Source organism: Sorex fumeus, unplaced genomic scaffold, assembly GCF_029834395.1.
Source record: "Sorex fumeus unplaced genomic scaffold, SorFum_2.1 ptg000126l, whole genome shotgun sequence".
NCBI classification, from domain to species: domain Eukaryota; kingdom Metazoa; phylum Chordata; class Mammalia; order Eulipotyphla; family Soricidae; genus Sorex; species Sorex fumeus.
The window spans coordinates 6,952,222-6,976,237 of record NW_026606183.1 but is presented as its reverse complement, the minus strand read 5'-3'; the positions used below and the strand labels follow the sequence as shown (position 1 = coordinate 6,976,237).

At 46.2% G+C, this 24,016-nt stretch overlaps 1 protein-coding gene across 1 annotated transcript in view; it reads right to left on the bottom strand.

Moving 5' to 3' along the window:
* Window positions 1-24,016, bottom strand: part of LOC130045029 (zinc finger protein 688-like) — a 107,369-nt gene that overhangs the window by 317 nt on the left and 83,036 nt on the right. The gene's annotated exons all lie outside the window — the stretch shown is intronic.

The following is a 24,016-nucleotide window of genomic DNA, read 5'->3' as shown; positions in this document are numbered from 1 at the left end:
TTGGACCCTGCTAGGGTTAGGAATGACTAATCTGGCCTGAGTGCTGTAGTCTGAGTCTGTGGCAAGATGTTCCCAGGAGAGCCGCCCTACAAGCCTCAGTGTTATCTCTTACTGTGTCCATATAAAAACAACTAGTATTAAGATGTTGATAGAGTTATTGGACTAAGTAAAAGAGAAAAACACCTTAAGGGGTATTTTGCCCTTGGGCAGTTAGGAAGGGCTTTGGGATACCTCTTAAGTGATGCTCCCTTTGAATTTGGTGCGCTCTCAGGAAGGGCTTTCTTATGTTGATTTTGCTACCTGACTGGGTGCAGTGTCAGCCCAGAGTGTGGGAGAGGCAAGAGAGCTGGAGAGAGAAAGAAAGAGAGAGAGAGAGAGAGAGAGAGAGAGAGAGAGAGAGAGAGAGAGAGAGAGAGAGAGCAGCACCTTGATGGACCGTGGAGAGGCTAGCAAGGGGGGAGACAGAGAGAGAAGAATGTAGACGAATACAGGAGCAGGCACGTGGAGAGAGAGCCCAGGCTGCGAGATGGAGCGTGGAGAGATGAGCGGGAGAGACAAGAGGAGATGGGAATGAGAGGCAGTGTGAGACTAGAATGGGAAGCTCAGGGAGACTGGGGCAGGCGCTTGGGGAGAATGGAATAGACGGTATCTGATCAATCAACCGGCTTGGCCCTCATTTCTTCCACTGTCTGCCCCACCGCCCGGACCGCCCTGGCTGCAGGAACTGCCCGAGCCCACCCCGAAACATGGGCGGCTAGGGGGAGAGCCATTGCCCGCCGTCCCCCCCCCCCCCCCGACTGCCCTCAAATATTTTTTACAGCCAAATTAATGTTTTCAGGTTTGGGTGTAATTATCCGGGTGAAATCACTTTGTCATATGGAAGCTATTCCCCCCCCCCCTTTTTATTGATTCACCATGGGCTGGAGCGATAGCACAGCAGGTAGGGCATTTGCCTTACACACAGTCAACTTGGCCGACCTGAGTTCGATTCCTCCGCCCCTCTCGGAGAGCCTGACCAGCTACCGAGAGTATCTGCCCGCACGGCAGAGCCTGGAAAGCTACCCGTGATGTATTCGATATGCCAAACACAGTAACAACAAATCTCACAATGGAGATGATACTGGGCCCGCTCGCTCGAGCAAATGGATGAACAATGAGAGGACAGTGCTACAGTGCAGTGCACGCATTAGCCAATGAGAGGGAAATGATACTATTTATTATTGTGCTGTTTGTAGTCTCAACGTACTAGAAACAACTAAATGTTTATCAATTTTGATACACCACAGGCACCTGAAATAACAAAACATTGATATATTGAAAATACAGATCTAGGACTGGAGCAATAGCACAGTGGGTAGGGCATTTGCCTAGCACGCGGCCAACCTGGGTTCGATTTCCAGCATCCCATACAGTCCCCTGTGCACCGCTGGTAGTAATTCCTGAGTGCAGAGCCAGGAGTAACCCCTGTACAATGCCGGGTGTGGCCCCCCCCAAAAAATACAGATCTAGTAGGCACAGTTTTAAATGCTTTACATATGTAAAATTAAATGACCTTTCCCAGGATACAGGAAATTTGGAGTGAAACTGGATATGAATCCAGACAATTGGCTCTAAATGCTATCAGAGTTTTGTTTTTATGATGATCCCAGGACCTCACATAAACAAGGCAAGCACTCTATCTGCTGTGCTATCTCTCAGGCCCAAGTTTATACCACAGTTACTTTCTCCATTCATCTGTTATTGGACATTTGGGCTGCTTCCATATCCTGGCTATTGTACATAACTGCAATAAAATACAAATGCATATATCTTTTCCTTTATTTGGTTTTGGGGCCATACCCATACCTAGCTCAGCAGAAATTACTGCTGGCAATGCTTGGGGGATCAAATATAGGTCAGACGCATAAATGGCAAATGCCCTGCCTGCTGTACTAATGCTCCAGGATACATATATATTTTTTCTTTATATATATATATATTTAATGAAACTCTAAGAAAAATTGGATTATTCACAAAATATAAAGAGTATATGGGTCTTAAAAGGGGTTTCCTTCCTCCATCTTCCAGAGGTCAATGGACAGCCAGGTAGGGGCCTCATGAGATGGGGGCATGGCTGGTCCTTTTCTCCCCTGCCCCAAGGAGACTTTGAGTTGCTGCCCACCAACGAACCCTCTGGCTACTCAACAAGCAGCTTAAACCATAATCCCAGAGACTCAGAAACAAATCTCGGAACCCAGCAGAAATCCCTCCAGATTTAATTATTAAGATTTCAGAATTCCAAAATCGTGTGGCCGTTGTATACATTATCAACAATAGAAAACAACTTGTCTACTGTTGCTTTTTTGGCAGATGTGAGTGTTGAGGTAAAATCCCAAGTAATAATGGTGGATCTGGTGTCGAAGTATTGAATGTAATCAAAGTAGAGGGAGAGTTATATGGAAACCATCTGCCACACAGGTAGGGGAGAGGGTGGGATGGGGGTATATTGGGGTTTTTGGTTGTGGGAAATGTGCACTGGTGAAGGGACAGGTGTTTCATCATTGTATGACCGAGACTTAAATCTGAAAGCTTTGTAACTGCTCTCACAGTGATTATTTATATATATATATAAAAGGGGTTTCCTGTTTTACATTTTTAGACAAGGAATTGGGGGAGTAAGGCGATTTAGGCCACACCCACAGTGTTTAGGCAATATTCCTGCCTCAAGACTGACTTTTTATTTTATTTAAATTTTTTTTTTATTGGATCACCATAAGATACAGTTACAAACTTTTATGATTACAGTTCAGTCATGCAATGATCAAGCACCCATCCCTCCACCAGTGCACATTTTCCACCACCATTGTTTCCAGTGTTCCCCCCTGCCACCCCACCCCTCCAATATATTATATCTTTTAAAAAATGTTTTTGTTATTTGGAGATATATGCATAGAAACAAAATAGCTTTATTAAGTAGAAGCTCAAATTTTACTTTATTTTGCTCTTCTTTCTTTACTTTTTTTGGTTGGTTTGTTTTTGGACCACACCCAGCAGTGCTCAGTACTCCTTGCTCTGCACTCAGAAATTAGTGCTGGCAGGCTTGGGGAACCATATCAGATGCTGAGGATTGAACCAAGATTGTCCATGTGCAAAGCAAGAGCCCTTCTCTCCGTACCATCTCTATCCAGCCCTATCATTTTTACTTTCTTTTCTTTTTTTTTTTCTTTTTGGGTCACACCTGGCGATGCTCAGGGGTTAGTGCTGGCTCTGCACTCAGGAATTACTCCTGGTTGTGCTCGGGGGACCATATGGGATGCTAGAAATCGAACCCAGGTCAGTTGCATGCAAGGCAAACGCCCTACCCGCTGTACTATCACTCCAGCCCCCTCATTTTTACTTTTTTTTTTTTTTTACTTTTTGGGTCACACCTGGCGATGCTCAGAGGTCACTCCTGGCTCTGCACTCAGGAGTCACTCCTGGCAGTGCTCAACCATATGGGATGCTGGGAATTGAACCCAGGTCGGCCGCGTGCAAGGCAAACGCCCTACCCGCTGTGCTATCACTCCAGCCCCTCATGTTTTTATATTCATAATTCAGATAAAATTCATGTTTATGAATATATTTCTTTAATGGCAAGTGTCCTACCTGCTGTACTATTACTCTGGTCCCTGTTTTTAGTTTTTTAAAATTAGAAAAAATTCCAAGTTCAAATAATATGGTCACAATAGTGTTAAAGTTTATGGTATTGATGTACAAAGTTACAGCACTCCACAACCAACATAAGTGTCTGTGATCCCCAATAGAAAGAGCTCTCCTAGAGGCAATGAAACAGAGGTTCCTAAAGTTTTACAGTTTGTTCAAGGTCATAGAAGAACCAGGATCTCAACTGATTCTAATTCTAATGTATGACTGCCTTCCAATTCACTACATACCGGATTATATAATTTTAAAAACCAAATATAATAATGAGTTACAAGATCTACGAATATTTTAATTGTAAATTGCACATAACAGCAGTTACCATATTTAAGTGCACAGCTTGCTTGTGTTAAGTACCTTCAAATTATTGTGTGATCAGTCCCCAGTGATCTTACAATCAGTATTCCACATGTCTTCTGGGGCACATATGCAAAACTTTCTCTAGGGCATGTCCTATGGGCAGAATTGCTGGAATATTCTATATATGTTTGGAATTACGTGAGGTTTATTGGTAAAGACAAAATTGTTTTCCAAAATGGTCATACCAATTTAAACACCTGGAGACAGTTTTAAACAGGGGCTGGAGCAATAGCACAGTGGGTAGGGCATTTGCCTTGCTTGTGGCTGAACCAGGTTTGATTCCCAGCATCCCATATGGTTCCCCGAACACCGCCAGTAGTAATTTCTGAATGCATGAGCCAGGAGTAACCTCTGTACATTGCCGGGTATGACCCCAAAAATAAAAATAAATAAATAAACATGTACTACATTCAAATGCTTAGAAAATTAAGTTTCAGATGTTAAAAGAATAAAAACAATGAAGTGGAAGAAAAAAATATCCTGCCCCTTAACCATCTCATTCCAGTGCCATCAGTTTCTGCTGATTTTCCTTCCAGAAATATGCTACACATGTATTTCTCCCTCATACAAAAAACTGTGCATTCGGTACACAGTATTCTGAAACATACTTCTCTTCTTAATAGGTACTTGGGGATTTAGCTCATTAATAGTGTAATCTCTGAGCTCAGAGCTGGGAGTAAGTCCTGAAAACAAAAATGTTGTGGTATATATACACAATGGAGTATTACACAGCCTCAGAGGGAAAAAAATGTCATGCAGTTGTGGCAACTTGGATGAAATTGGAAGGGTGTCACGCTGAGTGAGCCAAATCAGAGGCTGAAGGATAAGTATGTGATGATCTCACTTATCTGTGGTAAATAGAGAAACAAGAGTGTGGACAATATCCATCTATAATAAACCTTGGGCACTGATCACAGACCTGAGAGTACTGATTTGGGGAAGGGGGTTGATGTGAGGAGCAATGAGGTTCACTAGAAGTAATATGGGAATTCAGGCAGAGGGTCTGATGAAGAGAGGTAACAGTATGCACCAAAATTATAATAGTCAGGTGCCGGAGAGGTAGTACAGTGGATAAGGCAGCCGACTCAGGTTCGATCTCTGGAATCCCATGTGGCATCCTGAGCACCGCCAGAAGTAATCTCTAAATATTGCCGGGTATGGCCCCAAAACCAAAAACCAAAACAAAACAAAAAAAACCCAAATCAAAATTGTCCAGCAACAAATAGTGGGGAGTTGTTGGAAAGGAGGGTCATACATACGCATGGGGTGGAGGGTCATGGGCAATTCAGTGGAGGGGTGTGCACAACTTTGTAGATCATAAACTTAAACACTCCCTGATGTAATTAATATAAAAAAGATAAAGGCAAAGCAGTAACAGATAAAAGACCACAGGAATGTAACTGACAGTCCATCGCATTAATCAACAACTGCACTCTTTCTTTCTTTCTTTCTTTCTTTCTTTCTTTCTTTCTTTCTTTCTTTCTTTCTTGGTCACATCCATCGATGCACAGTGGTTACTCCTGGTTCATGCACTCAGGAATTACCCCTGGCAGTGCTCGAGGGACCATATGGGATGCTGGGAATCGAACTCGGGTCAGCCACGTGCAAGACAAACGCCCTACCCTACCCGCTGTGCTAACGCTCCAGCCTCCGCACTTTTTGCTGACTCTGGTTATGTCAGTCCAAACAAGAAAGGTTTCCTATGGAAGCTGCAGTAACTTTTTATTACTATGGATCATCACTTTCTATGCAGCTCTTTCCTACAGTTTTAAGAATATTCTGCTACCATGGAGACCGCTTCATCAAAACCACCCTCATAATGACTGCCTGAACTTTTTTTTTTTGTTGCTTTTTTTGGGTCACATCTGGTGATGCACAGGGGTACTCCTGGTTCTGCACTCAGGAATTACCGCTGGCAGTGCTCGGGGGTCCATATGAAATGCTGGAAATCGAACCTTGGTTGGCCGCGTGCAAGGCAACCGCCCTACCTGCTGTGCTATCACTGCAGTCCCTGCCTGAACTTCTTCCGCCAAAACTTCCCCTCATAGATCCATAATTTGACTGCTGTTATTCACTATAATTTCCAAAATCATTGTATTTCCTGCCATCATCATTGTTACCATGACCAAAAAAGTTCCTCCATTGTGTTAGACCCTTTACCACCTCCACCATATCCACCACTTTGGTTTCCATATCCTGGTCCTCCACCACCATAGCCCCCTCTCCTACTCTAATCTGTAACTTCTTAGAGCCTCCACCACCACCTTTAATTTATTTATTTTTGCTTTTTTGGGTTACACCCAGCAATGCGCAGGGGTTACTCCTGGCTCATGCACTTAGGAATTACTCCTGGCAGTGCTCAGGGGACCATATGGAATGCTGGGAATTGAACCCGGGTCGGCTGTGTGCAAGGCAAATGACCTACCCACTGTGCTATAGTGCTAGTCCCTACCATCACCTTTAAATCCTTTATATTCACCATTGCCTCTTCCATAACTACCTCTGCTACCAACACCTCCACCATCACAGCCTCCTCTTCCACCAAAGATTCTACCATGACCAGTTTCCTCCACTACCTCCAAATTATCTCCATGTTTTCTGAGGTTGCTGTATCCACCTCCATGACATCTTTGCCTCTATCAAACAGCATTTTCTGTTTAGTTATGGCCTTTTCACATAACAATGATACCCATTAATAGTGTGGATTTCTGAACAATTTTATCAATGGCGAAATTACAAAGAAAAAGTTACAAAACCAAATCCTCTTTTTCCCCCCTCAGCTGGTCCTTCATAACTTCTGTGGTACTAATTTTGCCATACTTTTCAAAACATTCTCTCAGGTGATGTCTTCTGTAGTTTCTTTAATACCTTAAGCGAAATATTTCTTCAATGTTCTGTGGGTACCAGGCCTTACAGAATCCTCTAGAAACATTTCTCTTTGGCTCCGCTACACACCCAACCACCTTACGTGGTCAAGCACACAGGCTGCCTCCACCTCTTCAATACAAGAGCAAGTCACCAGGGGCCAGAGCGATAGTACAGTGGGTAAGCAGCTTGTCTTGCACGTGACAGACTTGGGTTCGATCCCTGGCACCCCATATGGTCCCCTGATTTCCCAGAAGTGCAGAGCCAGGAGTAAGCTCTGAGGATAACCAGGTCTGGTCCAAAAAACCAAAAGCAAAACAAAAGAGTACATCACAAAGTCAGAACTGCTGGAAATGTTTTTGGGTGGGATCTCTCATTACCACACAATCTCTAAGTAAGCTCATTTCTCAAAAGCCTCTCTCTCTCTCTCTCTCTCTCTCTCTTTCTCTCTTTCTCTTTGCTTTTTGGGTCACATCCAGTAATGCTCAGGGGTTACTCCTGGCTCTAACTCAGAAATTACTCCTGGCAGTGCTCGAGGGGCATAAGGTATTCTGGGAATTGAACCTGGGTTGGCTATGTGCATGGCAAATGCCTTCCCTGCTATACTATCGCTCCAGCCTTCAAAAGCTTCTCTTAAACTGCCATCCATAGTTTCAAGACTCAAACTGTTTTCTCAACTTCTCTGTCTCCTTTGGATTATTACCCACCTCCTACTCACCTGACCAGTTGGGGGAGGTGAAGGCAACTTTTTACCTCTACTCTGAGTCCAGACTCACTTCTTCCAACTCAAACTGAATAAGCAACTGAAAGGTAGAATTAGCACTGCACTGTAGCACTGTCCTCCCGTTGTTCATCGATTTGCTCGAGCGGGCACCAGTAACATCTCCACTCTGAGACTTGTTGTTACTGTTTTTGGCATATCCACAGGGAGCTTGCCAGGCTCTGCTGTGTGGACGGGATACTCTCGGTAGCTTGCCGGGCTCTCCGCGAGGGGTGGAGGATCAACCTGGCTTGGCCAGGTTGGCTGCCTGCAAGGCAAATGCCCTACCCACTTTGTAAAGATAAATATTTTTATCTTTAAAATAGAGTAAAGAAAAAAATTTTTTTTGCTTTTTTTGGGTCATACCTGGCAATGCACAGGGGTTACTCCTGGCTCTGCACTCAGGAATTACCCCTGGCAGTGCTCAGGGGACCATATGGGATGCTGGGAATCGAACCAGGGTTGGCCGAGTGCAAGGCAAATGCCCTACCCGCTGTGCTATTGCTCCAGCCCCAAGAAACATATTTTTGAGTTAGCTTTTCTCGGGGGGCCCTTCCTGGCAATTGCTGGCCAGTTGTGTGGGCTGTTCCAGTTTGGGACAGAGAATGTGGTCCAAGCTCAGGTTCCCCAGGGTCTTGGAATGAAGAGTGCCACAACTTCCGGTGAGCACCACAGTTGGGCAAGTGTGCTCAGGTGCTCTGGGGCCTCCAGGGCTGCACGCAGCTATTCTGAGGCTCCATGTGGTGCTGGGGTTGGAATCAGGGTCAGTTGTATGCAGGGCACACACCTTAAGCCCTGTCCTGTCTCTCTGATCCCAAGATAAAGACAGTTTTTGGAGGTCAGAGAAGGTCAGCAGCAATAGCACAGGGGTTTAGAACTCTTGCCTTGCAAGAGTTTAAATTTTAAATTTCAACTTCAAGTTTAAAGTTTAACTTCCTGGTGTCTCAAGTACAGCAGGTATGATTCTGCAAGTCTGCATTTGAGTCTGGCAGCTCTGAGACAGTCCCATTGCTGGGGCTCCAAGCAATTTCCAGCTGCATCGCATGAGGCAATGGTGTGTGAGCAGCACAAAAATGGCGTCAAATGGGTCACACAATGGTGTGCGACCCCTGGTGAGTATATAAGAGATGTGCAAGCCAGGAAGTGCAAGGAGAGCACTGTGTGAGCACTGCAGCAGCCCTGAGTGAGCACCACAACCATAATTTGTGGGTCAACGAAGAATGTCATAACTTCCGTTGAGAACCACAGCTGGGCAAGTGTGAAACCCCTGGTCATAACACTAACAACAGGAAGGAGAGTAGGAAATAAACACATTTAACATTTTTTAAATTTAGTTTTGGGTCCCTACCCGACAGTGCTCAGTGATCACTTCTGGTAGAGCACAGGGGACCATGTGTGGTGCCGGGGATGGACATGGCTCAGTCATGTGCAAGGCAGGGACCTGACTTGGGGAATACTTTTTTTAAAGATTCACGGACACCACATGTACTTGGCCATGTGGACAAAAGCAGCACATGGGTTTGGGCAGCATATATGCTAAAGTTGTTCTTTAAGTAGTGAGAATGTGGAAGGGATACACTATTTTGTGTGGCTGAAAACAAAGAAACAAAACTAAAACAGTACAAGTAGGCCAGGGATTTGCTACACGGCAGAGCACATGCTGAGCATATTTGCCACCATGAGTTCAGTTCCTGGGACTGCATGGTCCACTGAACATGCTGGTATAGGCCTAAGAACTCCTGCTCCACAGCACAGTGACCAGTGGTCAGGCCACCCCACTGGCCGAGCATTACTGGAAATTGGTGTTGGGACAATATACTCCTGAAAATCATAAATATCTTTACGATTTTGTAACTCATGGTGATTCGAGAAAAAAAAATCCCTTAAGAGAGAAAAATGAACTGAACAGGTATTTTGCACCTTCATTGTAAGTAAGCTGTATTTCAACATTAAGAAAAATCAATATGGGCTGGAGCGATAGCACAGTGGTAGGGCGTTCGCCTTACAAGCGGCCAACGTGGCCGACCCGAGTTCAATTCCTCCGCCCCTCTCGGAGAGCCCGGCAAGCTACCGAGAGTATTCGATATGCCAGACACAGTAACAACAAAGTCTCCAATGGAGACGTTACTGGGCCCGCTCGAGCAAATCGACGATCAACGGGAGGGCCTTTACCTTTACCTTTACCAAGTATTCAGGAACTGATGACTGGATAAAGAAACTATGGTATGTACATACAATGGGATAGTATTTGGCTACAAGAAGATATGAACTCATGCAATTTGCTGCTCCAGGGTTGGAACTGGAGAGAATCTTGCTGAGTGACATCAGCTAGAGGAGAGGGACAGACACAGAATGATCTCTCATATGCAGGATCTAATCACTTAATCACTTAACTTCCCGTTAGTCGTCGATTTGCTCGAGCGGGCGCCAGTAACGTCTCCATTTGTCCCTGTCGCGTGCTAGTGTAGCCCAATGGCATCTGTTCGCTCCGGGAACATGAAGGGCCTCAAACCGATCGTTCATGATCTTGACGAAGAAGTCTGACCATCTGGTAGGTGGGCGGCCACGCGGTCTTTTGACATCCCATGGAATCCGATCAGTAACAGCTCTAGTCCAACGGTCGTCTTTAAATCTCATTACATGACCAGCCCATCTGATTTTCGACACCTTGGCAAATGAGACAGCGTCCCTGATCCTTGATCGTCGACGGATGTCAGAACTCCGGATTCGTTCTCTCATTTGAGTGAAACGTGATATTCCAAGCATAGCTCTTTCTATTCTTCTTTGGGAGACCTGAATAGCGTTCTCATCTTGTTTGCGTAGGGCCCAGGTCTCTGAGGCATATGTTAATGCAGGAAGAACAGTGGAATCAAAGAGATGTGCCCGGAGCCGGAGGTTCTTCGTCCTCTTAGCTATTTCTTCGACGTTCTTGAAGGCGTTCCAAGCCGCTCTCTTCCTCCTGTGCAGCTCGGGTGCCAGGTCATTTGTCATGTTGACCTCTCGACCTAGGTAGACATAGCTGTTGCATTCGGAGATGGTCGTTCCATTGAGAGCGAATGGGGCGTCAGGAATAAGGCTGTTTCTCATAAACATTGTCTTCGTAAGATTCAGCTGTAGTCCTACCTTTCCACACTCACGGTCAAAGTCGGCCAGCATTTGTGCCGCTTGGCTGATGTTTGGTGTTATTAAAACAATGTCATCAGCAAAGCGGAGGTGGTGTAGTTGCTGACCATCTATCTTCACTCCCATTCCTTCCCATTCCAGTCGTCGCATGACGTTCTCGAGGGTGGCACTGAAGAGTTTCGGTGAAATGGTATCACCCTGCCGCACCCCTCTCTTGACATCAACAATCACTTCTTTGTAGAATGGTGAGATCCTGGTAGTGAATCCGCAATACAGCTCACGGAGGATCCTGATGTATTGGGCTTGAATGCCCTGATTGGCTAGGGCTTCAATGACCGCTTCCGTCTCAACAGAATCAAAGGCCTTCTTTAAATCAATGAACGTTAAACAGAGCAGCATCTTGAACTCCCGAGAAACCTCAATGAGCTTGGTTATCGTGTGGATATGGTCGATGGTGCTGAATCCTTTGCGGAACCCTGCTTGCTCACATGGTTGTCCTTCATCTAATGTTCTGCCAATCCTATTCAGGATGACTCGAGTGAACAACTTGTAGATGACAGACAATAGGCAGATCGGGCGATAGTTGCCAATGTCATGGATGCAGAGATGCGATCAAGGAAGACCTCAAAGAGAGAAGAGCAGAAGTACTGGTAGATGCGGCAGAAGCCGGGAAAAGTATTCGTAACGCCCGCCTGTCCTTCGCCAACTACAAGACCAAGATGACTGCCCTCCGACGTCCTGATGGATCCATCACATCCTCCAGAACGGCAATGGAGAAGATTATCCATGACTTCTACTCAAATCTCTTCGATAGCCATGTCCACTTGCCAACATACCAAATTCCACAGGATGGGTATGTTGTTCCCAACGTTCTCCCCTCCGAAATCCGACACGCCATTTCGTTGGTAAAGAAACAAACAGCACCCGGCCCAGACAAGGTCAGACCTGAACACCTGAAGAACCTGCCGTCAGTACTCATCAATACACTGGCTCGGCTCTTCACTCGCTACCTTTCTGAATGCAAGGTTCCGTCCCAATGGAAAACCAGCAGGACCGTACTACTGTTCAAGAAGGGAGACATGCAGGATCTAAGGGAGTAACAAAAGGCCACCAGCAACAGAATTTCAGATCTGGTCTTCGGAACTGAGTTCACCATAGCGTGGAGATGGCAGTGGGTGTGGGATGCGGGGGTACGGGAGGCTCAAGGGGATTCTGAGACAATGGTGGGAGGAAGCGTTCACCCTTATGGATGGTGTGGGGTTGGAAAACTGTATGTGTGCAACCCTATCATTAATAGTACTGTAAATCACGGCAATGGAAGTAAAGTATGTTTTATTAAAACATAAAAAGAAGGGAGTCAGAGAAAAGTTTTAATTTTAATTTAATTTTTTTTCTTTTTTTGTCACATCTGGCTATGCTCAGGGGTTACTCCCGGCTCCACACTCAGGGATTACTCCTGGTGGTGCTCAGGGGACCATATAGGATGCTGGGAATCGAACCCCGTTCGGCCACGTGCAAGGCAAACGCCCTACCCACTGTATTATTACTCCAACCCCGAGAAAAGTTTTAAATTAAATTGTCACTGTCACTGTCACTGTCCTCCTGTTGTTCATTGATTTGCTCGAGTGGGCCCAGTAACATTGTGAGACTTGTTACTGCATTTGGCATATCCAATACGTCACGGGTAGCTTGCCAGGCTTTGCCGTGCGGGCGAGATACTTTCAGTAGCTTGCTGGGCTCTCAGAGAGGGGTGGAGGAATCGAACTCGGGTCAGTGGTGTCAGCTGGATGCAAGGCAAATGCCCTATCGCTGTGCTATCAAAAAGCAATAGATGAGGAAGCAAAAGGCTGGATTGTATCTGACCTCTGGGTGTGGCTTATCCTTGAGCTCTCTGTCATACAGTTTCCCGACCCATCCAAGGAGAGTTACGCTCTTTGCTTTGGTTCTGCTCTAAAGAGTTGAAAATCTCCACCATGAAAAATTCTTGGCAAAATGTTCAGCACATGGGGCACGTGAAAGGCCGGTCACTAGGAGAACCAGAAATGTCGCCCTATAGCCGAGGCCTGGGTTTTCAGCGACAACCAGATCAGGGGCACCTGCTGGCTTTGATCTTTGCACTTTCACCTCTCAGCATTCAGCGCAATTTGTAATCCTGCTCTCAGGAGTTGGTGCCTCGAGTCTGTAAGCTTCGTGTTCAGGACTCCTTGGTTCTCTCACATGACAGCAACTGAATGAAGACAGTTGTGTCGCTGGGGCCAGCTCTCATCCTTGATATCCTCCCTCAGTCCTCACTGCAGTTCCAGGCCACTGGCGCAGCTAACTCCGTTTTCCAGATGAGGACACTGAGGTCCCTGAGGGGAGGTGTCACTGGCTGGGAAGCAGCTGCCTGAGGATGTCACCTAAGCCGGTCCTCTCTGAAATAGCATGCTCAAGTGTCATTCTGGAGGCGCTCCTTGATAAAGTGACAACACCCCCACCCCACTTGGGATCTTTCAGGAAGCAGCACTCTGGGAGGACAGTTTCTACCCCGGGAGCATTATGATGCAGGACAGTCAACAACTTTAGCCAGTGGCCAATGACCAATAACCAATGACGGGTTCAGAACAAGTAGTTTATGCGCCCATTTTCCTCAGGTGACTGGGGTGGTCCTTGTGACTGTGTCAGGAGCCTGGAGACAGGGCTGGAAGCAGGCAAGGCAGAGGTGGAGCTTTCAAGAATCAGCCGCTCTGAGGCGAGTCTGCATTTATTTCCACACAAAACAGAAGCTCTGGGACTAGAAATTGTTCCCCCCCCCACCCCAGAATCATGATAGTAATTTAGCTCTAACACTACACTTCAAGCAAATTTTAAGTTTTTTGAAAAATAAAATTATTGGGACTGGAGTGATAGCACAGCGGGTAGGGCGTTTGCCTTGCACGCGCCCGACCTGGGTTCGATTCCCAGCATCCTATATGATCCCCCAACCACGGCCAGGAGTAATTCCTGAGTGCATGAACCAGGAGTAACCACTGTGCATCGCTGGGTGTGACCCAAAAAGCAAAAAAAAAAAAAAAAGAAATTATTATATATACATTAGTAATTATATATATTTTTATTTATTTACTTTCATTTTGGGTCGAGTCAGGAGTAACAATTATTCTTGGTGGTTCTTGAGGTACTATATGCTACTATATGGTGTGCTGAGGATTGAAATTGGGTTAGTTGCATACAAGGTAAATGTCCAACCTGATGTACTATTACTCCGGCCCCTACATCACAGTTTTTGTTTTGTTTTGTTTTCAGGTCACACTGACTATGCTTAGGTATTACTCGGGTCTGAGCTCAGGGGAACATATGGGTTGCTGGGGATGGAACCCCGGTCAGCCACACGTAAGGCCCTACCTGCTCCGGCCTCCCCACTCCCCTATGTAAAGATTCAATCTTTATTTTTGGTGCCAGAAGTCAACTCAGGAGCATGCTAAGCATATATCCTATCACTGAACATATGTTATATCACTGAATATATGCTTCGTTCATGAGGGGCCTAGGGTCCACTGTGCATGATGCTTAACCCTGGGATTTACTACTGGGTGGCGTGCTGAGGCAAACTGCCTGGTGGTGTCAGGAGGGAACTCAGTCTTCATGCTGCTAAACATGTGTCCTATCACATTTCTTTTGTAGTTTTGAATACTTTTGCTCTAGCGGGCTCAGTAGCATCTCCATCATGAGACTTGTTGTTACTGTGTTTGGCATATCGAATACATCACGGGGAGCTTGCGAGTTGGCGAGTATTTTAAAAATACTTTTAAAAACATTTATTTAAAACACTGTGATTTACAAAGCTGTTCATTATACAGATGTTTCAAGCATTTAATGTTCCAACTCTTCCCTTGACCCACATCCCCTTTCCCTTCCAATCCCAACTGGCCCCCTTTGGCAACTGACAAATTTGCTTTATATTGTTTATTTCTTTTTTTTTTTTTTTAATTTATTTATTGAATCACTGTGGGAAAGGTTACAAAGCTTTCAGGTTTATGTCTCAGTCATGCAAATATCAAACACATTTCCCTTTACCAATACTTATTTTTTACCATGAAGAACCCCAATAAAACCCCACCCCCCACCCCTCCCCGTCCCTGTGAAGCAGATGAATTCTAGTTAACACTCTATCTGCTTTGATTAGATTCATTGTTTCAATAAAAGATTCACCACTATTATTTAGAGTTTACCCCCCCCCCCAAATCAGACATGCTGAAAAAGCATTGTGAAGTGATTTGCTTTCTACGGCTGGGTTCAAGAATTAAATGTTGGTTTTGGATTTCTGCTCTTTTACCTATTGACCCTGGAAGTATTTCTACTGAAAGTCAGATAGTTAAGAAATTGGTTTCTGTGTTCTGGAGTCCTGGCCGTGCTGGAGAGCCGCTCGCGGGGGGCAACCGGTGGCCTCGGTAGGGCGTGAAGGGCGGACCGAAACACCCCCCTTCCCATGAGGTTTTAGTCGCCCCCACACTCCCGGCTCATACCTGCTGTCCACAAGGCTCCCATGTGGCCGCCATCTTTCTTTCCAAAGAGGAGAGGGCGAATGGGGCAACACCCTTTCCCCTCCGGCAGACTTGATGGCCTGGATTAACGCATAGTCCTTTCACTTTTCTGCTCCAAGCTGCTGGGTTCTGCATTAAGTCCTTGTGCTTCTGGGGCCGTGGCCGTGCTGGAGAGCCGCTCGCGGGGGGCAACTGGTGACCTCGGTAGGGCGTGAAGGACGGACCAGAACGCCCCCCTTCCCATGAGGTTTTAGTCGCCCCCACACCCCCGGCTCATACCTGCTGTCCACAAGGCTCCCATGTGGCCGCCATCTTTCTTTCCAGAGGGAGGAGGGCGGAAGGGAGCAACACCCTTTCCCCTCTGGGCAGAAATGATTGCCTGGATCAACGCATAGTCCTTTCACTTTTCTGCTCCAAGCTGCTGGGTTCTGCATTAGGTCATTGTGCTTCTGGGGCTGTGGCCGTGCTGGAGAGCCGCTCGTGGGGGCAACTGGTGGCCTCGGTAGGGCGTGAAGGGCGGACCGAAACGCCCCCCTTCCCATGAGGTTTTAGTCGCCCCCACACTCCCGGCTCATACCTACTGTCCACAAGGCTCCCATGTGGCCGCCATCTTTCTTTCCAGAGAGGAGAGGGCGAATGGGGCAACACCCTTTCCCCTCCGGCAGACTTGATGGCCTGGATCAATGCAGAGTCCGTTCACTTTTCTGCTCCAAGCTGCTGGGTTCTGCATTAAGTCCTTGTGCTTCTGGGGCCGTGGCTGTGCTGGAGAGCCGCTCGTGGGGGGCAACTGGTGACCTCGGTAGGGCGTGAAGGACGGACCAGAACGCCCCCCTTCCCATGAGGTTTTAGTCGCCCCCACACCCCCGGCTCATATCTGCTGTCCACAAGGCCCCCATGTGGCCGCCATCTTTCTTTCCAGAGGGAGGAGGGCGGAAGGGAGCAACACCCTTTCCCCTCTGGGCAGAAATGATTGCCTGGATTAACGCATAGTTCTTTCACTTTTCTGCTCCAAGCTGCTGGGTTCTGCATTAAGCCCTTGTGCTTCTGGGGCTGTGGCCGTGCTGGAGAGCCGTTCGTGGGGGGCAACTGGTGACCTCGGTAGGGCGTGAAGGACGGACCGGAACGCCCCCCTTCCCATGAGGTTTTAGTCGCCCCCACACTCCCCGCTCATACCTGCTGTCCACAAGGCTCCCATGTGGCCGCCATCTTTCTTTCCAGAGAGGAGAGGGCGAATGGGGCAACACCCTTTCCCCTCCAGCAGACTTGATGGGCTGGATCAACGCATAGTCCGTTCACTTTTCTGCTCCAAGCTGCTGGGTTCTGCATTAAGTCCTTGTGCTTCTGGGGCCGTGGCCGTGCTGGAGAGCCGCTCGTGAGGGGTGACTGGTGACCTCGGTAGGGCGTGAAGGACGGACTGGAACGCCCCCCTTCCCATGAGGTTTTAGTCGCCCCCACACCCCCGGCTCATACCTGCTGTCCACAAGGCTCCCATGCGGCCGCCATCCTTCTTTCCAGAGAAGAGAGGGCGAATGGGGCAACACCCTTTCCCCTCCGGCAGACTTGATGGCCTGGATTAACGCATAGTCCTTTCACTTTTCTGCTCCAAGCTGCTGGGTTCTGCATTAAGTCCTTGTGCTTCTGGGACTGTGGCCGTGCTGGGGAGCCGCTCGTGGGGGGCAACTGGTGACCTCGGTAGGGCTTGAAGGACGGACCAGAACGCCCCTCTTCCCATGAGGTTTTAGTCGCCCCCACACCCCCGGCTCATACCTGCTGTCCACAAGGCTCCCATGTGGCCGCCATCTTTCTTTCCAGAGGGAGGAGGGCAGAAGGGAGCAACACCCTTTCCCCTCTGGGCAGAAATGATTGCCTGGATTAACGCATAGTCCTTTCACTTTTCTGCTCCAAGCTGCTGGGTTCTGCATTAAGCCCTTGTGCTTCTGGGGCTGTGGCCGTGCTGGAGAGCCGCTCGTGGGGGGCAACTGGTGACCTCGGTAGGGCGTGAAGGACGGACCGGAACGCCCCCCTTCCCATGAGGTTTTAGTCGCCCCCACACCCCCGGCTCATACCTGCTGTCCACAAGGCTCCCATGCGGCTGCCATCCTTCTTTCCAGAGAAGAGGGCGAATGGGGCAACACCCTTTTCCCCTCTGGGCAGAAATGATGGCCTGGGTTAATGCATCGTCCGTTCACTTTTCTGCTCTAAGCTGTTGGTTTCTGCATTAAGTCCTTGTGTTTCTGGGGCTGTGGCCATGCTCCAAACTTAACTCTGATTTTCAGGGAGAAAGATTGGGTGGTTTACTTCTCATTGATCACTTTGTATATAGAGAGATGACGCGCGGCCGCTTATGCGGCCGCGCGGTTTTGAGAAAAAGTCCTCGTTCCCGCATACTCGAGCTGTGTTTGTAGAGGCTTCTGGTCACCAGGGTTCCATCTGGGGGAGGCGGGATGCGGCGCCTACTCCATCTGGAACTTCCCGGTGCTCTCGGCTCTTTTTGGAACCTGTTTTTTCTTTTTTCTTTTCCTCCGGGATCCCGCACCCTCCATGTGTTCCTTCTCTTATTCTGAACGTTTCAAAGATGGCGCTGGGGGGCGGGCTGTGGGCATGACTTCCGGGATCAGAGGTTACCTGGGAGGTGTAGTCCGGCAGATTTGAGAAAAAGTCCTCGTTCCCGCATACTCGAGCTGTGTTTGTAGAGGCTTCTGGTCACCAGGGTTCCATCTGGGGGAGGCGGGATGCGGCGCCTACTCCATCTGGAACTTCCCGGTGCTCTCGGCTCTTTTTGGAACCTGTTTTTTCTTTTTTCTTTTCCTCCGGGATCCCGCACCCTCCATGTGTTCCTTCTCTTATTCTGAACGTCTATATTGTTTATTTCAACAAAACTTTAAGAACTGGAAAATAGAATGAATTATTTTCAGTAAGGACCAATTAGCGATTACTATATGATTTTAATCTATGTAGCACTGTAGCACTGTTCTCTCGTTGTTCATCGATTTGTTTGAGAGGGCACCAGTAAAGTCTCCATTGTGATACTTGTTACTGTTTTTGGCATATTGAATATGCCATGGGGAGCTTGTCAGGCTCTGCCATGTGGGTGGGATACTCTTGGTAGCTTGTCAGACTCTCTGAAAGGGAAGGAGGAATTGAACTTGGGTCGGCCACGTGCAAGGCAAACGCCCTACTCGCTGTGCTCCAGCCCATTTTGACCTAAATAAGAAAATTAAATAAGAAAATTAAAAGCATTTAATACAATATAAAAATGCCTATTCTCACTTACATATATATGTTTTCAACTCTGGAATCTAAAGTATATTACATCAAATTTTATTTTATACTTGGATCTCATCATGGTAATAATCATGCCTCAACTGTAATCCATAACACTTTTAAAGCAATGCTGTGTTAATATATTTTGGAGTTTTCATGGAATAGGTGAGGCCTACATATGTAAATTTCCCCTTACCCTTTATATAAACACAAAGTTGTTTATGATGATTTGTTACAGGCACTCAATATTCCAACACCTATTCCAACACCTTTCCTCCATAATTGTCTCCAATTTTTGTTAACCACCCCTGAAGCCTGCCCCCATAGCATGCCCTCAATAATTTATTTTCTGTTGCTTGATATCAATAATTTGCTAACAGAATGACCAAAAAATGTTTCCTTAGAAGAAAGGTAGGGAAAATTGTTGTTTCTCATCATGGAGCCATTAAGCCTTTGTGTAAGAGATTACTAGCATGATGGTACAGGTTAAGACTTTTGTGTTTATATTTTGCTATTCAAGATTGGTTGTTTTCTGCATTACATCCCATCCAATCTGGTATGCTGAAACTGATTTATCAGTATTGTAGAGTTTGAGATGTTGCTCCAGGAAGTCTGGAATTTTTAAAGGAGTGATACAGCTGGAGTTAAATTTTTAACTGAGTGGAGGCTTTGGGATGTATGCATGACTTCCAGGGCTTCTGAAAGTACATGTTGGGTGGGATGGGGGTGATGGGGGGATGGGAGGGATACTGGGAGCATTGGAGGTGGAGAATGGGCACTGGTGGAGGGATGGGTACTCAATCATTGTATAACTGAAACCCAAGCACAAAAAATTTGTATGTCTACAACTGTACCTCATGGTGTTTCACTAATAAAAATTTCAAAAAAAAAAAAAAGAAAAGAAAGTACATGTTCGATCACTTGGAACTATGTGCCAGCTTTTTCTTTTATTTTCTTTTCCCTTTTTTTTTCCTTTTATTTTTGGGGGGATTGTCTCATACTGGCTGTGCTCTGGGCTTACTCTTGATTATGTGCACAGGATTACTTCTGGCTGTGCTCTAGGGGAAACCAGACGTGGTGTTGGGGAATCAAACCTAGGAAAGCTACGTGCAAAACAAGCACTTTTCCCACTGTACTATCTCTCTGGTCCCATTCCAGCTTAAAAAAAAAATTTTGGAACCAGAGCGATAGTACAGCAGATGTGGTGTTTGCCTTGCATGTGGCTGATGCAGGTTTGATCTCTGGCATCCCATATTGTCCTTCAGGAACACCATCAGGAGTAATTCCTGAGCACAGAGTTGGGAATAACCCCTGAACATCACTTGGTGTGGCCTCCCCAAGTGAAAGAATCTCCCTGCAAAAGAGTAGTTGGGCTAGAAATAGTAAAACCTGTAGGACATTTGCCTTGCACACAACTGCGTTCAATCCTTAGCACCTCCTATGGTCCCTCAAGCTCTGCTAGGAGAGATCTCTGAGCACAGAGCCAGGAGTAAGCCTTGAGCACAATCAGGTGTGGCCCCCAAATCAAAGTTAAATAAAATTAAAAAAATTTTTTATTGCAGTAAACAGACATTATATTAAACACTGAAAAATGTTTTCAGTAGATTCTTTTTTTTTAATGTTATACGAGCTCGAACGGGCCCAGTAACGTCTCCATTGGAGACTTTGTTGTTACTGTGTCTGGCATATCGAATACTCTCGGTAGCTTGCCGGGCTCTCTGAGAGGGGCGGAGGAATCGAACTCGGGTCGGCCATGTTGGCTGCGTGCAAGGCAAATGCCCTACCGCTGTGCTATCGCTCCACGTTATTTTGACAAAAATGAGAAATAAAGGTATACCTCAAAAAACCAAACTTTTTAAAAAATGTAGTACAATTAAATTCTATCCTTAACACTTTTTTGATTGGGAAATGTTTGATTTTAATCAAAATGTGTCATTGACTTTAAATTATAATGTTATTACATTAAAATTAAGCTTAGATCCCTATATTTAACACTTAGAGTAACCTCATACAAAAATATTTGGAAGAAGCAAGAAGCAAATAAGACCATATTACTCAACAAAAGGCAAATATCAAGTATGCCAAAGTACAGGAAGGGCATGAATCAATCAAAAACAAAGGAACAGAGACAAACTGAAATAATAGCCACAATCTGTTTAAATAGATATGTATATATATATAAATATAATACATACATACATCATACAATTGTCAGTAATTCTTTCCACTAATTGTCAGTAACCAGAATTTAACGATCAAAAGGTATAACGAAGCCAGACATATCAGAAAGCAAAAAAATTATACTTCCCTCTACAGGAGACAACACTGAATTCTTTTCAGTAGATTCTAATAAAAAATTTTTCCTACTTCATAATCATTCTTGTGTCATTATAGAAATATCAAAAAATGTTGGAGTGATGGTACAGTGAGGAGGGCACTTGTCTTGCACAGGCTGATCCGGGTTTGATTTTTGGCATCCCATAGGATTCCCCCAAACCCTACCAGGAGGGTTCCTGAGAGGAGGGCCCTTAGCAACACCAAATGGTGGTCCAAAAAAATTTTTTTATCACAAATTGTAATTTAATTTAAAAAAAAAAGTCAAAATAACTTGAACTCTCTTCTCCCAGAGAAAAACTGTAACACTTTGGAGGAGAGAATTTTAGTTTAATGTTCTTCATGCAAAAGAAGGCCTGCATTTTCACATACTGAAGTCGAGGGGCATCCTGTGAGAGCCCCCCACCCCAGCCTGTGGATCAGTGTCCATGCCACCTCCCCTAACTGCCACATCCGACATCATTTTCTACAACTCTTACCGTCACCAGTAACCCGGGTCACCTTGTTTCCAGTGATTCCTGCCTCAGGGTCTTTATACTTGCCACTGGCTCTTCCTGAAACACTTCTGGACAACTGCCTGCCCTTTTCTTTCTTCATTCCCAGGGGTGCTCAGGAGTTGTACCCAGTTGGGTGCTCTGGGTTGTTCCCAGCAGTACTCAAGGAACCATACAATTCAAAGGATCCCTGTCTCTACACATATATACATATATATGCTTGCAAATATACTTAGCTTATTGAACTATCTCTCTGACCAAATGAATGGTATCACTGTATCACTATCATCCCATTGTTCATGGATTTACTCGAGCAGGTGCCAATAATGTCTCTGTTTGCCCCAGCCCTGAGATTTTAGCAGCCTCTCCTTACTCGTCTTTCCCAACGCTGCCATATTGGAGGGTCTTTCAGGATCAGGGGAATGAGACCCATTATTGTTACTGTTGTAACAATATGAAGAATTGTTAATATTGTTTCAACACTTTTTAATATCAAAAAATGAATGGTATTATTCTTTAATGAGGGGCTAGTTTGAGAGGGTATTTAGGAATACCCAGCAGAGTTAGAGATTACCCTCAGCTCTGTGCTCGGAGTTCACTCCTGGTTCTACTCTGAGGACCTTGTAGCACTAGGAATTGAGCTGGGGTCAGCCTTAACCCCTGTGCTCTTTCTCCAGCCTATATATATATATATATATATAATATATATATTTATTTGTATATATAGAGAGTACATAATTCATTTACAGAAAGAAAGTAATGACTAGAAAGTAGATAAAGAACCAAACATAATAACCTCTCAGGGTCTGTATTGCAAATCATAATGCCCCAAAGTAGAGAGAGATTATGGGGAATCATGTCTGCCATGGAGGCAGGGGGAGGGCGGGAAACGGGGGGTATACCGGGGATATTGGTGGTGGGGAATATGCACTGGTGGAGGGATGGGTGTTTGATCATTGTGTGATTGTAACCCAAACATGAAGGCTTGTAACTATCTCATGGTGATTCAATAAAATTAAAAAGAAAAAAAAAGGAAAGGAATGGCTAAACAATGCCCAGCACATTGACAAATTCACAAATGTTGGCTGACAACCTGTTTAGTGCCAAACATCGACACTAGCAATCTAGCAGTGAGCCCAGCTGATGTCATCTGTCCTGATGGTGAGGACACACTGAAGGAGAGAGACACCAGCAAATATCATCACAGCCAGTTCGGGTTAGATACTGAGGAGGAGAAATGGACTCTGGATGGAGTGGGGTAGGATGACTGTTGTGTGTTTGTGTATGTGCTCTGTGTGAGTGGCCAGGAAATGTGTTGCTTAGAAGGTGTCTTGGAAGTGAGCCCTGGAATACAGAGGAATTAGCATGCAGATGACTGGGTGTGATTTAGCAGAGAGAATGGCAAGTGCAGAGGCCCTGAGGCAGGGAGGCTCTGGGGACTAGGAGGCCAAGGTGACTGGTACGTGGTGACTGGGACAGCCGCAGCAAATGAGGACGCAGCAAATGTGGTAAAGGGTCGAGAGAGATGGCAGGCCAATGACTCAATGGTCACTGTGGATGGACATAACCTGACTATAATTTTTTTGTATGGGGAGGGGGCCTCCTATATGATGTCACAGATTGAACCCAGGCCAGCCATGTGCAAGACAAGCACCCTTCCTGCTATACTATCACTCAGCTCCAACTGTAGATTTTTATCTGCAGAGTCAAACTCAGGAGTCCAAAATCTCTGACTTGGGGCTGGAGAGATAGCGTAGCGGGTAGGGCGTTTGCCTTGCATGCAGCCGACTCGGGTTCGATTCCCAGCATCCCATATCGTTCCCTGAGCACCGCCTGGAGTAACTCCTGAGTGTAGAGCCAGGAGTAACCCCTGTACATCGCCAGGTGTGACCCAGAAAGCAAAAAAAATTAAAAAAATAAATCTCTGACTTGCTTTTTCTGTTGGTCCGAGCCCCACCACTATGGCCTGATGTCCAGATCTATGACGTCCAGGTATTGCTGCTCCCTGACCTGGATCTGACCTGGGCCAGGCACAGCCTACCTCACCAGCCCTGGCTCACTGCACGTGCCTTCAGCAACAGGTCCTGCCTCAGACATGAGAAACAACACCTGTAGCCACATTTATCACACGTTTTTGTCATCTGAGAATCAGAAAACTTTGACTTTTATGATGGGAAATGTGAGAAAGTCACCAGTGACTCACCTCTTGTCAAGAGACAAAGAGAAAAGGAGAGAGAGAGAGCCCCAGAATGATGGTAAAACTCAAGGGAGGGGGGATGCAGAGATAGATGAGGGACCTGGCATGTGGTTCAGCAGGAGAGCATTTGCCTTTATATATATGAGAGAGAGAGGGAGAGAGAGAGAGAGAAACAGAGACAGAGACAGAGACAGAAGAGAGACAGAGAGTGTGTGAGAGACCGCCTGAAGTGTTGGTGAAAATTCAGAAAAGGCCTCTGGCCTATTTGCTAGTGCCACGTGGGCGGGGACACGGTGGCAGAGGTGCTGTTGGAGAGAAGAGAGGTGTTTCTGCGGGGTTCATGGCCACGGCTGGGCCTTTGGCTTTGTCTCGCGAAAGATCCGGGCCATTGAGGTCTTAGGCCACAGGAGCAGCAAGGCCA